Below are 13115 nucleotides of genomic sequence, written 5' to 3'. Positions count from 1 at the left end.
TTCGCTCAGCGCACCCGGCGTCCGCGCCACAGCCCCGTGCTCATCCCACTTTTTAAACAAACACCAGCACCCCGTGTAAATATTTGGCGCTCGGCTTTGGAGCGTTCAAAGGCGTTTGCGGAAAATGAATGAGGGGACCTGCATAGGCCTGGTCACCTCTGAGTAGAGGCGGCTTCAGGCGAGCGCTCAAACCCAAAGGATGGGTGGAGATAAATGACCTCGGAGCGAGAAGGCCCGCTGTGGGGACTAAATACATTTCCCACAGCCCTTGATATAAACAAAGCTGTGCACTGCACTGCGGCGAACCTTGTGCTCTCGCTCTTACTTTTTTATTCCTCCCTTTCTCTCTCTTTAACTCTCTCTTTCAAGCCACCGCCTCATGGGATAACTCAAGCAGAGCCGCCCCAGTGAAAGAACAGGTTGTGTCAAGAAGAAGGTTGAACCCTGCCATTACGGATGAATGACATGATTTCAGTCAGCCAGTGTGTCTCTGTCAACTCCTGAAATCCCTCAAACAATGGACGGCATGAGGCTTCAGTGGAGGCTGCGCTGAGCTCACAGCAAACAAACTTCCCACATGGAGACATCTCCCTGAGCAGCCTGAGTGAAACGCCTCAGCGTGGGACCGGGGGGAGGAGAGAGGGCAGACCGTTTAACACAGCCGGACTTTCACCCGGACGTCCAGGTCACAGGGAGGGAAAATGAGCCCTTCGCCTGTGGGCCAGAAAAGTGTGAAGTGTAAAAGTGTCTCATAACATAAACCACTTTGACTTCAGATGTTTGTGGGATGACAGGAGCTCTGTATCGTCTACTGAAGGTCACAGAGAAGAATGTGGGCGGCCAGACTGCGCTGAGCACCGGCATTGATATTCTGACCCTCAGACCTTGAACAGTGATCAGTCCTTGCTCTTAAGAAAGCCCCATATAGAGGTGTGGGTGCAAACAAAAAGACCAAAATCCAAAATGTTTTGCAAGTGAAATATTGCAGTGCTCAAGTGCATCGATTCTTACACCCCTAGTTTTATGTTATATATAATATGGTCATTTTTCCACTTTTTGTTCACGTCCACAGACACACCTACACAGAGAGAGCAGATAGGAAAATAACTTCACCTGTGGTCTGCCACCCTTTTCTAGTGTGGGAGTTTGTTTATTAAGATGCTTGCTATGCCACTTCACATGGAAGACCACCTGTAGACGTTCCTGTGGAACCTTGCGGGGGCTTTGGGTATTTATACTCCTACTGCCCCCCTGACAGCTTGAACGCTATATAGAACTAGACTGTTAATTCCATTCATGTGGATATTTACAAATGTATTTGTGGGCCATTGTTCATAGTTTCTTTTCCATAGCCGTGTCTTTTGAGAGGGCAGATGATATGCATAGGTTTTGAACCAGTTGTTCTGCTGAGTAATTTCTGGAATGCTCTCCTCAGGTTTCTTTGCAGAAATGAATGAACAGAGAAAAATGCAGCAGATGTATTCACAAGAACAGACATGAGCATTTTCATTGTTTATATTATTCTGCTCTCGCTGGTGGTTTGAAACAGGCCATCGGAAAGCTTTGGGAGACTTCAAGGAAGCCGCAGAGGTGAGGTGAATACTGAAAGACGCTCATATTATCTGGAGTGGCAGATGGTTTATTGACCAACCATACTGTCTGTCAGAAGAGCAGTTCTCTGGAAAGTCATATCGTCTCATAGGAACCCTCAGGCTGATCTGCATTGTTTGATAAACCACATCTCACTGTGCCAAGAAACATTCTGGAAAGACATGCATAGATTGCCTAACACCCAGTTCAGCATGTACAGTACCTTTATGGGAAAACTGTTCAGTGTTTTTTCCCCTTCATCATTATTGAATCACATGCTGTTCTGTTGGACTGCAATAACGAATATATGAAACACTTTGAGAGATAGCATAAGGCAAGCCATTCAGTTATGTATTACACATGGCGATATGAGAGAGCAGATATATTATGTGAAGTGTGACTTTATCATATGGCATAATGTTTTGCCTATGGCAGGGGGTTGAAAGTTTCTTAGATTTTTGTCAGTAATATGCTCCTGATGTGCTCTCATTATTTGTGAATTCCACACTGAATTGGATGAAGCATGAATAGTATTGAAGTCATTTACCACTGGTGGATATCAACATCTTTTCCTCTTGCAGATAGAAAGATAAAGATAGATATATAGAGTACACAGACAGCTAGATAGATGGATAACTTTATTAACCCCCCAAAGGGTAATTGCAGTATATTTCCAGTCCAGTTCGAAGTGCAAAATTGGAAAAGTACATTTTTTCTGTCTCCTAATCTGTCGAAGCAACAAGGGTGGCCTTCAGCGGAATGAATACCAGAGGCCACATGCCGACGCAAAGCAATGTCATGTGTTTATTGCATCTACGCAGGACATGCGCTTAATGGCCGGACATGAGGATGAGATGAGACAGAGCGAGCGAGAGAGAGAGAGGCCTCCCTCATGGAGAGGGTCGACGACGGGGGAGTGCACGAGTGGCCTCAGTGTTGCCTTTGGCTCCTGAATCACTGGACAAGTATTTGTGAGCGGTGGACAGCGTGGGCCTGTGAGATCATCTCCCTCCGGGGCGACATCATGAGATCTGCGTGATCACTTCCTCATTCATACCCCTGAGGGGGATGTGGTAGCCTGGACCGCTCAGTGTCTGTTAGTGCAGCCAGGACCCACAGAGGCTGGAGTAGAGTGTGGGTTCAGTCAGATGAATGAAAGAGTTTGTCTTGTCAGTTCAGATACTCTGCTCAGATGTTTTATGCATTATTCTATTTGAACGTTTTACGATATCCCTTAAAAATGGGCATGACATCCAAAGGGCTTGTTTAATTAAATCCAGTTCAACAGATTAAGTTGCTGTTTGCTTTAACACCCTTAGTCCACGCATATCTGTCATAAGCCATAATTTGTTATCAAACCCACCCATGAAAGACTTTTACACCTGACTGAATTCAGTATATATATTGAATTGAATATGTTACTGGCTGCCAGGACCAATTTTCGAACTTACCTGTTATTTACAAGACTCCCAAGGGCTATTAGATATTGTGATTGAAACCTGCAGAATTGCGGGAACTGCAACAATAAGGATTTGTTCTTTTCCAGTCATATGCTGATTCAATTTGATGAGTCTGAGTGTCGTTTTAGTTACAGGAAACCGTTTGAGAAGGCCGTTTGTGTTTTAGTGGAATTTCATGTAATTAAGTCACTCATAGTTGTATTACACAATGCCCACTGATTATTGGTTGTGATGTGCTGTCAGGTTTTTTTTTTTGTAAATCCCCTTTCACATTTGAATATAGAGAAACTGTAGTGGAAGTTGACTCATTTAAGGACAGCAAGGCGTTTCTTGGCTATACCTGCCAGTTTTGAAGCACATTGAGACTGATGTACTCAGTCGTTTGTTCCTTCTTTCAGTCATAAACACACTGCATTTTTTATTCAAAAACGTTTAAAATACATCGAACAGGTGCATGAAGGTTAGGCCTACACGCCAGTTTAAGAAATTACAAATTGCATTAAGTACAAATTTGCTTTCAATTGCAGAGACCACCATTGTTGGAACATGGTACTATGGTATATCGTGCATATACCTAACATATGCACACAGCTGTATGTCCTTTTCTTGTCTGTATGCATGTAGGCTACTGAACAGACACCAGGGAGTGTGTACATGCCATCATGGTGGTGATCTGGTCATGATCACAATTAAGACTGAATGTTCTGAAGCCTAAAAAACAATACAATACTCTTGCAAATTATTTTTTTATTAGGGCTGTCAAAATAACTGATTAATTTCGATTAATTAATTTGAGAAAAAATAACTGATTAAAAAAAATAACTGATTTAAAAAAATAACACAGATTAATCGATTCTGTATGACCTTTGACCCCGAGCCGTTGTAGTCAGTAACCATTAGACTGTAAAATGAAGGAGAGAGAAGAAAATGTGCTGCCTAGATCATTGATTGGAACATTTACTTTTCAAAAACGGCTTGATGGTGTTAAAGATGTAAAAAGATAAAAGTGTTGATTGAAATAAAGTCCTCTGCAATGTATGTGATAAAAAAAACTTCTTCCTGAAGCACTTTTGAATTTATTTCCTCAGCATATTAGGTCATATCATAAATTATTATTGCCATTATTAAAATAATAATAAAAGAGTTTTTGAACTTTAATGTCACTAATGCTGATTATTCAATGATTCATTTGAATTTAAATATTTCAAATACTTTCACAGCAAAAATCATATATGCGATTCATTTAGATGAATTAATCACAGAGTATGTAATTAATTAGATTTTTTTTTTTTTATCGATTGACAGCCCTAATTTTTATTATTATTACAAACTATTTAGCAGATACATGGTTCAGCATCCTACTCTGCATTTTAAATGTGCTTTTGCTCACAGAAAATACCAAAAAGCTTTATACACTCATATGCCATTAGTGGCCTTGGATAATCAGGGGCTTATTACCACTACATGTTACAGTTTATCCAAGTTTCAATTCACTCATGTACATTTGTATGTCACTAACACAGAGCTAAACACCCCTTATGGAGTATCAACCACTAGTGATAAGAGTGTATCATGTTATCATGTTTGTATGTTATCACACACACGTGACACATACACACATGTAAGCACATACATACACACACACACACACACACACACACACAAACACACACACACACACACACACACACACACACACACACACACACACACACACACACACACACACACACACACATCATACCAGCCGTAGTAATTCGTTCCTCTAATTTCTTACCATTTGAAACGCAAAGTGACCATGCAACCACATCACATCTTTCCCTTTTTCCTCATTCATAAGCCAAGACCAAGCACCCTCCCCCTTCCATCACCATTCAAACCCAGCACCTGTGGAGCTCAGCGGCTGTCCGTCAAAGCTCCACGTCACTGATTTATTAGCTGCAGCTGCATGCGTGAGCCGTACTGCAGCCGTAGCAGCTGTGCAGTCCTGGTCTGGCCAGTGACAGTCCAACCAGTGTGGCTCACAGAAAGTATCAGCAGCAGTGAAAGGTTTAGCCACAGTATGCTAATGGATAAACCAGGTCGACCCTTGTAGGAGCAGTAAACCCAAGGGTTCCTGGTCAGTAATGCCATCGTGTGTAAATGGCAGTGTGATGGTAAAAAAAGTCACCATGCCAGAGCATGGGGCCAGGAGCACAGAGGACATTTGCTGAGTGTGCGTTCTCATTGCAGATGTTCTGGAAGCAGAAGGTAAATGGCAGAGTAGCTGTGTAGCTCCTCACTGTGTAGCTCCTCACACTCAGACCAGCTACCTCCAGCTACCCTGTGTTGCCTTCTAATGCTTTTTTTTTTGCAAGGACAACCTACTCAATTATCTTTTACCCTCTAATAACCATTCTCCAAATCATTTATACTCACCATTGTCTGACATAGCACAATTATCAAAATAATAGGTTGCCCTGACCACCTACCTATCAGTGACCAGCAAAGGAAGTGTCAAGAGGGCCAAACCAGCAGTCATGAACTTATGGAGGCAGACCTCTCTTTTACCACTTTTGACTAACATTGCCTCATGTCAGATCTGTTCTCACAAATTACATTAACAAAATGCCAAGCTACATGATCATATGGCTTGTGGTAATCATTGCACTTAGCCCCCTTAATTAATTGTCATCACTTTACAACAATGACTGTAAAAGCATGGACGTGTACACTCAACAGTGTGTCAACAGTGAGGTGAATGACAGAGAGTTTTTACAGATGCACGGATCTGATCTGACATGCTTTGCCTGTAATTTTGCAGATCTTTTTTTTTGTATTTGAGTCTTTGATGCTCCGCTGTCTTTTTACAGTTATTGTAACCTAGGGCCAGATCTGCTCTCTCATTCCATGCTGTAAGTCCCAGAGAACAGCTGTAAGCCACTGAGCTGTGCTTTAGTGAGGTTGCTTCAGGGTGGCAGGGTGGAGGTCCTCTGACTGGCTTTCAGGAGTCCTCCATCATCATGCTCCCCTCTGGCCCCTATGGCACTCAACACGGCTCCTGCAGCAGCTGCCGGCAGCTTGTCAGTGAGCCAGCGCCGCTAATGATCGCTGGCCTCTCCAGGAAAGAGCTGTCCCCTGGAGACGGCCCAGGCCACTGGCTTCAAAGGCCAGCTCTGCTTCAGTGTGAAGTGATGGCATCGTCCTGTTGCCTCTGAGTGAAATAGGGTCAGGCTGTGACCTCCGAGGCAGGAGCAACAGTTTTAAGGTGGGTGGGTGGGTAGGTTGACTAGGATGTGTGAGTGTGTGAGAGTAAGTGTGTGTGTGCGTGTGTGGCCGAGATGTTGTCAGACCTCCGCAGAAGGCTGGACTGCTTTGAGTATCTGCCAGGTCTGCTAACCCAGTGTCCCAGTGACTGGGAGAAAGGCAGACTCCATTTAAAAATAAACTCAACTCTCCACTAGAATATCTCCCTCACCTGGCTTATGACCCATATTTTACCCTGGACTCATATGGACTTTGTGTGTGGACTAATGACAGATCAGTCAGATCAGATGTCAAATTTATGGTTTTACATTTTTGAGCTGTGAATGCTGTAGCTGGCATATATTTCATCCATATTGGAGCTTGTCACTTTGTGTCACCTAAATTGATGGTTTTGGCTTGTGTAAAAGGGTTTGCAAATTTGTGAAATCTCCTGTGTGGCATGACCTGTGATGGGATTATCGTTTCCCTAATGGCCTGAGCTTGGGGTTGTTAAACAGCTCCGTCATGTCAGTTGTCAATGAATGAGAGTCTGCAGATCATTGATGGTGCTCCGTTACAGCCGTTCAGCCCTCCATTGGAGCGGAGAGGCGGGGACATTCCTCCCATATCACGTTTCTGTGCGAAGGCACCAGGCGTTCAATGGGTTTAGTAACAACACGTCACGGGGAGCTGACACGGCTCTCAGCAAACGGGCTGCAACCAGATTAGTGAGACTTCCTATCCCTTCTGGAACATCCCAGAGAGTTATGAACCCACTACCCACTAGACCCCCCCCCAACCAAGCTAACTTGGACCTGACTGGACTGGACTGCCCTCGTAAGGGCAGGCTTGGAATAGCCACATATGGGTTGGACTTGACCAATGTGGTTCTAGCATGTGGTCTAACAAGTGACCTGTATTTTATGCAACCTAAACAAAATGTTATGCAAGGTAAACTTTCAAGGTCAAGGATATTGTAACAGGTTGAAAAATTACAATTCAAATATCCAGGTGTAATTGGGGACTTAAACTGTCATATCATTATCGAAACAGAATTCAACCCCATACACTACTGTTTACCACTCTGGCAATCATAAGTTCTTGGAAAGCCCAGGTTTTCTTTCAGGGTTAAGTTCAGCCCAGAGAAATATAACAAGAAACGGGAAACTAAACTGCCCAGAGTGGCAAGGATTTGAAACCTATTGAGGAGTTGAAGAGTTGTTAAGCTAGGGGAAAAAAGGCCAAGCCAAATCATGTGTGAAAGCAGACGTGTAATTAAACTGCATGCTCATGATTGTCAAACCGAGGCTTATGTCAGACACTAAAATGGGAGAGTTTATTTTGATTCATTGCATAGTAAATTGGTCAAAACAAACCTGTGGCTCAAACTGGTGTCTGAAATCATCTCTCATGGAAGGAAGTGTCCTGTATTACGTGCTTTGATAATGCTGTCTGCTGTGCTGTCTGCACTCTTGTCTCTGTCAGTTCACTGTCATATTTTTATTTCAATCTCAGTATTTTTACTCCCCAGGGAGCGTAGGCCCACATACTGTGAAACAACATCATACACTGCGGGATTCCCCATTTTCAATCAACCGTGAAGACTGTGTCACACATTAAAGACCAAAGGGCTGTTTTGGGGATGGAAAACACATTTTTGGGGCGAAACCCTCTTGAACAATACAAGTGCTACTTTTCGTCTGAATAGATTGAATATCCCCTTTTGTGTCAGGTATATATTTTTAGCGCTCAAGAAACACCCCCTAGTTTCCTCAAAGAAAAAAAGAAAAAAGCCATAGAATCTTGACATGAGTGTCACACACACATGGAGGCAGCTGTGTGAACTTGTGCACGATGTTCAAATGCCGACCCACACCCAGAAATAGAGCCTTGAGTCTTTTCTCCTTTTTTAAAAAACTGTGGCCTCTCCCCTTCTCACACGCTTAGTGCTAAACCCTGTCATCCACCCGAATAGCCCCGCAGGCTGACGTGCTGCTGCCGCGTTTGTGACTGTGGCAGTCAGCCCCAGGGCCCCAGGGCCCAACACGTGTGGTGTGGCTCTAGTCCACGTCCAGTAATACGTCAGCAGGAATGTGGTACAGTAGGCTTAGCCCACCAATGTGTAGTTCCCCCACTGGTTAAGTTCCATTCTCTTTCCCATTTTTGCAGAATAATAGACCAATCCTGTCAAACAGTATGGAACCTGTAAAAAAACCCGGATGTGTTCCTCTTGGTGTTGGGTACTACATGGAGTGTTGTGAAAGTAATGCATGTAGTCAGAGCATGCAGTGCGTAGTTGAGACCCCAGCAAAACCATGAGAGCGTAGTCCTTTTCTTCGGGAGCATTTGCAACTGAACAACCTCTCTTACATCCAGTGTGTGAAGCGAACAGAGTGTGCGGTATTCACTGGAATAATGCGGTCTTAAGCCTCCGATAGAAGCCATCTGACCCCGGCCTGTTGAAAAGAAGGTTTTACGGAGTAGTGGGAGTCGCGGAGTCAAGTCTGAGTGGCATTCACATTAAGAGTATTTATGCCAGCCCCAAAGGCTTACAACAGTTTCAGCTGACTGAGAAAAGAGGCCGGGTCTTTGGTTGATGCGGAATGCAGAATGCAAGAGTGATTTTTGTAAGTGCACGGACATTCACACAAAATTTCTTTCACCCTCGCTTTTCACTGATTAGCCTGCTGAATCCGTTCAGCGTGTAGGAGGTGAGAAAATACTCTTTTCAACGAGTGAGCTTCAATCGCCTTTGAATACCTCCCACACAAGAGGGAAAGGAAAAAGAATGTGAAGCATTTATAACAATGGCCAATTTGTTTTCTAAAATGGTAAACGATGCAAGCTCCAAAATGTACATTGGTAATGAATTACAAAGAAGAGAGTAATTCGGCATTTATGAATCATGTGCATTTATTCATGAATGGACTCCAGGTGCTGAAAGGTCATGACCTTTTTGCTGTAGTCCTTCATTTTGACTTCCATATTGCTGTTCTTTTTTAGAAACATGATTTGCATAATTCAGACATCTTTACATTCAAGTAACTATTTTTCATTGATTTGGAGACTTTGTCCACGTTTTCATTCTTTTATCATTACCAAATCTTCAGAGACGTGTCTCAGTCACAGAACAGAAATGTGCTTCTGGCATGTAGTCCTTAAAGGCTCGCGATGATCGGAACTTGGTGGGAGAATGAGCTCACCTCACGGGAATGTTTGAGAAAGATTTCCGCCTCTGAGGACTTGGCTCCAGTCCAACAAAACCCAGGGATAGTTTTGCTACAAAAGGACGCAATGTTGGGATTCACATTTAATTGCTTTCCTATTTAGCTCCTTCTTCCCTTTCTGTGCTGTATTATTTGAGCATAGAGAGAAAGTTACAAACTCAACTGTTTGATAATCTTGTTCTCTTTAGAACCTGTTGAAGCAGTTCTGTATCGCTCTATCGTGACACGACACGCTCGGTTCTGCCTCAGCCCCCGTGAGACATTTTAGTGCTCAATTAAAGAAGAAAGGGTGAGGCGTGACGCTACATAAAGCATCTCCTACGCGCTTTCTGTCCTCTTCTGAACTCATTTCAAATTAAAAAAACCCAGTAATGTCGGTTTTGGATGTGTTTTTATTGCACTGCTACGCTCGTATGCTTGCTTATGTTTCGGTCCTCTTCTGTGATTTGTTTCAGGTGGATCGCTGAGCACCTGAGCACCTCCTGCTGAGTTTTGACAGACAGGAGAGTGCCAATTGAAGACCATGCAAGGACAGGAAAGGACAAACCGAACTGGACTCGGTCTAAGCCACTATGACCGAAGGGAGAATGATGTTATTGTGTGCAGCGTGTGTGTATACAAAGCCCATAAAACACAATTATCCAGAGCTTTCATTAACAAACACTTGTTCCCTTCTTGACAGGTGACAAGGCCACCCTAGGTAGCAATTAAGTGAGCTTGTGGCATACCATGGGAACCCATCCTTTTAAAAACACAATTAGCTGCTCTGACAAAAAGAGCAGATTGTATTCATACCACAGAATATTTCATACCAGAAAGTGCTAAGGGGCAGGTTGAACTCTACATTGTCAATCATGTGGCAAAGTAAGCTCAAGAGCACATTCTTTATTTTGATTTACAAAAATAACATCAACAAAAGTAAAGGCTGTGCATTCGTAACATCAATAAAAGTAAAGATTGTGCATTAGAGCGAGAGAAATCCTTTTCCTAAATTTGTTTCTTCATGAAATATTCTTAATCTAAATATTCGAGTTGACTTGGTCAGACAGATGCTAGAAAAATCACCTGGGGGTGAAATCAAAAGTGAAAGTGATGATCACACTTTTCTGCAGAGTGATTTCCTCCATAAAGGATATTTGATACACAACACGGATTTACTGCAAATTTTATCTGTTGATGTTTTCTTTGACAGGAAATCCTGTCTTGAAAAGTTTGCAGTGATAGCCACCAACCCACCACCGCCCCGCACTTTACTCTGTCAACATAATACTGACTTGGCTTAGATTAAGTCTAGACGTTGGTGTGCCGCTATTTTATAATGACTAAGTAATGGACCTCAAACTGTTGATCCCACCAAATCTACATTGAGTGTGTCTGCAGGTAGAGCGGAACATTTTGATGAAAAACGAAACAGCAGAGGAACACAGGCTGCTAATGAGTTAATGAGCAGGCTGGTGTAGTCTCCTCTTGGCCTGGCACTACTTGTTTTTAGTGAGCGACAACTGTTTTTTTTTTTTTTTCAGAGCTCTAGTTTCACACTCTGTCTAGTTCCTCCTTTCTTTTTCAATCCTGTGGTTGATGCTAAGACCCACCCCGGACAGGAGGGCCCCATCTGTACCGTACACTATGAACCTATTTTTTATTTTTTTGCTGTGGTTTTAAAATGCTACAATCATATCCACAACACTCAGCTGAGCAGCTGTTCAGGCGAAAGGACATAGCAGTAGGCGATGTGGTGTGTCTGTCACAGGGCCATCTGGTCAAACGGGAGATAATGGTATGAAGTGAAAGGGAGAGCTCCTGAGCAGCAGCAGCAGGCTGTAAGGACACCTCTTTAAGTAGAGCGCGTCACAGCTAGGGAATGCTAATGGTGAGCACAGGCAGACAGGGCTTATGGAAACACTCCATCATGGCCTCCCATCTTCATCACATCGTATGTCAGAACTGAAATGTACTCGCTGGTTCCGAGACCTATTCGAAATAACTTCTGGCCTCCCCCTTCAAGGGCTCCGTAGTAGTATTTATCCAAAGTGTACATTCTTCCGCTGAGAAACCAAATCGGGATCTGGAATTATATAAGTTAGTATCCAAGCGGTCTTTCAGATGTCCTGCAGAGGCAGTGAAAACAGATGGTAGAAACACTGGTTCTGGGGATGATACATTTCCACTTCCTGCCACGCTCGTCATAACGTTCCTTGGAGCGTGCGGCCAAAGAAAATGTCCTCAGCTGTGATTCAGAATGAAAAGACGTCAGTTAGGCTGAACAATTATGGTTTCAGAAAGTTGGCCCTGTGCAACATTGATATTGTGGTCTCCTGCATTTTTTCAGACTTTTTTGGTGCGATTCAACTGGAGGTCATCAGAATAGTAACATTTCTACTGAGGTATTCATCCACATTGCCGAGTGGTCACAAGACATGAAACTCTGAGTAAAACTCTGAGTATGATTAAACTTACTATGACACATTCTGGAAGTCATATGTGCTAACTTACAAATGCACTGAATCGATTATATCTTACTTTTTTGCTTCTGAGTGCTTCTGAGGTGGTTAACTAAATCATACCACTGAGAACATTTTGACAGTGTGTTAATATGTTTTAAATGTGTTGTTTAATTTTTGTGTGGTGTCCATGTGGCTTACTAGAAGCTCCAAGAGAATGTTGTTTAAATTCTTTTGGCAATGAAACTACAAAACATTTTGTATCTGAATAAAGGGAAGAGATGTGGAAAGGAAGTCTGACTCACTGACTGCTTGTGTTGTCTGGACCGCTTGGTAGAACCCAAATAACGGCAGCCAAGAGCAGAGACACTCTGTACCCACAGAGGCCGTGTAGACAAGAAGCCACAGGTCCTCACCATCCTCTGCATAACAACCTATGATGGTGGGAAAGGAGCTACTGTCCCTCTTTCCCATGTTATTTTTTCTTTTCTGTTTAAACGTGAGCAGTTTAGGAGACTGTTTTGCATATAAGTCACAGGGAGGCTGACATTTGCATTAAATTAATCCACCGCACACTTACAAGTCTTCAAACATATAACCGCCATGCCTGTCTTCAGTATCTTAATTGTGGCCCCCAGGCCTCAATGTGGATGTAGTGACAGTGAGATTTGTTACCTGTCATTCATACCATGCGAAATGACCGTGCGAAAGCTATGACTAATAATGTGTAGTTAAGTAACAGCTAAAGCCATCACATAGATCTGTAATCACTATGAGAATCTGTCATGGTAATGTGATAATCATTTATCTTTGCTGTTAGAGTTCTTGCTTCTTCCATGGAACATGATAATAACCTCTTGTGTGACCACAATGTGTTTTTTTTATCACCACATTTAGATTGCTTACCAGGAATACTATACTCTCTCTATATATATATTCAGTTTGCTGACATACCATATGTGATATATGCATTTCCATGCAGTCTAATGCATTTTGCTAGGCTAAAATTGCACAATGGCAATGTTTATTGTTTAGATCAGGCAGTATTGCGTGATATTGTCCAAGTTTGCTAGAAGCAAAGCGGAATCTTCCAGTAAAGAGTAACTAGAGCTTTCAGGAAAACGCATTTTCAGGATGTAAAAAGGGGATGTATTGTGAAGCAACAAATGAGA

At 42.9% G+C, this 13115-nt stretch overlaps 1 long non-coding RNA gene across 1 annotated transcript in view; it reads left to right on the top strand.

The window, feature by feature from the left end:
• Positions 1-12446, top strand: part of LOC143131765 (uncharacterized) — a 34405-nt gene extending 21959 nt beyond the window's left edge. The window contains exon 2 of the long non-coding RNA XR_012988202.1: positions 9958-12446. This is a non-coding gene — a long non-coding RNA (uncharacterized LOC143131765). The remainder of the gene's footprint in view (positions 1-9957) is intronic.
• Positions 12447-13115: the final 669 nt, after the last annotated feature.

This window comes from Alosa pseudoharengus, unplaced genomic scaffold, assembly GCF_046254945.1.
Source record: "Alosa pseudoharengus isolate Yale_2024_CS ecotype anadromous, Long Island Sound unplaced genomic scaffold, YU_APseudo_1.1 YU_APseudo_1.1_scf_18, whole genome shotgun sequence".
NCBI classification, from domain to species: Eukaryota; Metazoa; Chordata; class Actinopteri; order Clupeiformes; family Clupeidae; genus Alosa; species Alosa pseudoharengus.
Note: the sequence above shows the minus strand (reverse complement) of the source record. Positions and strands in the feature narration are given on the sequence as shown.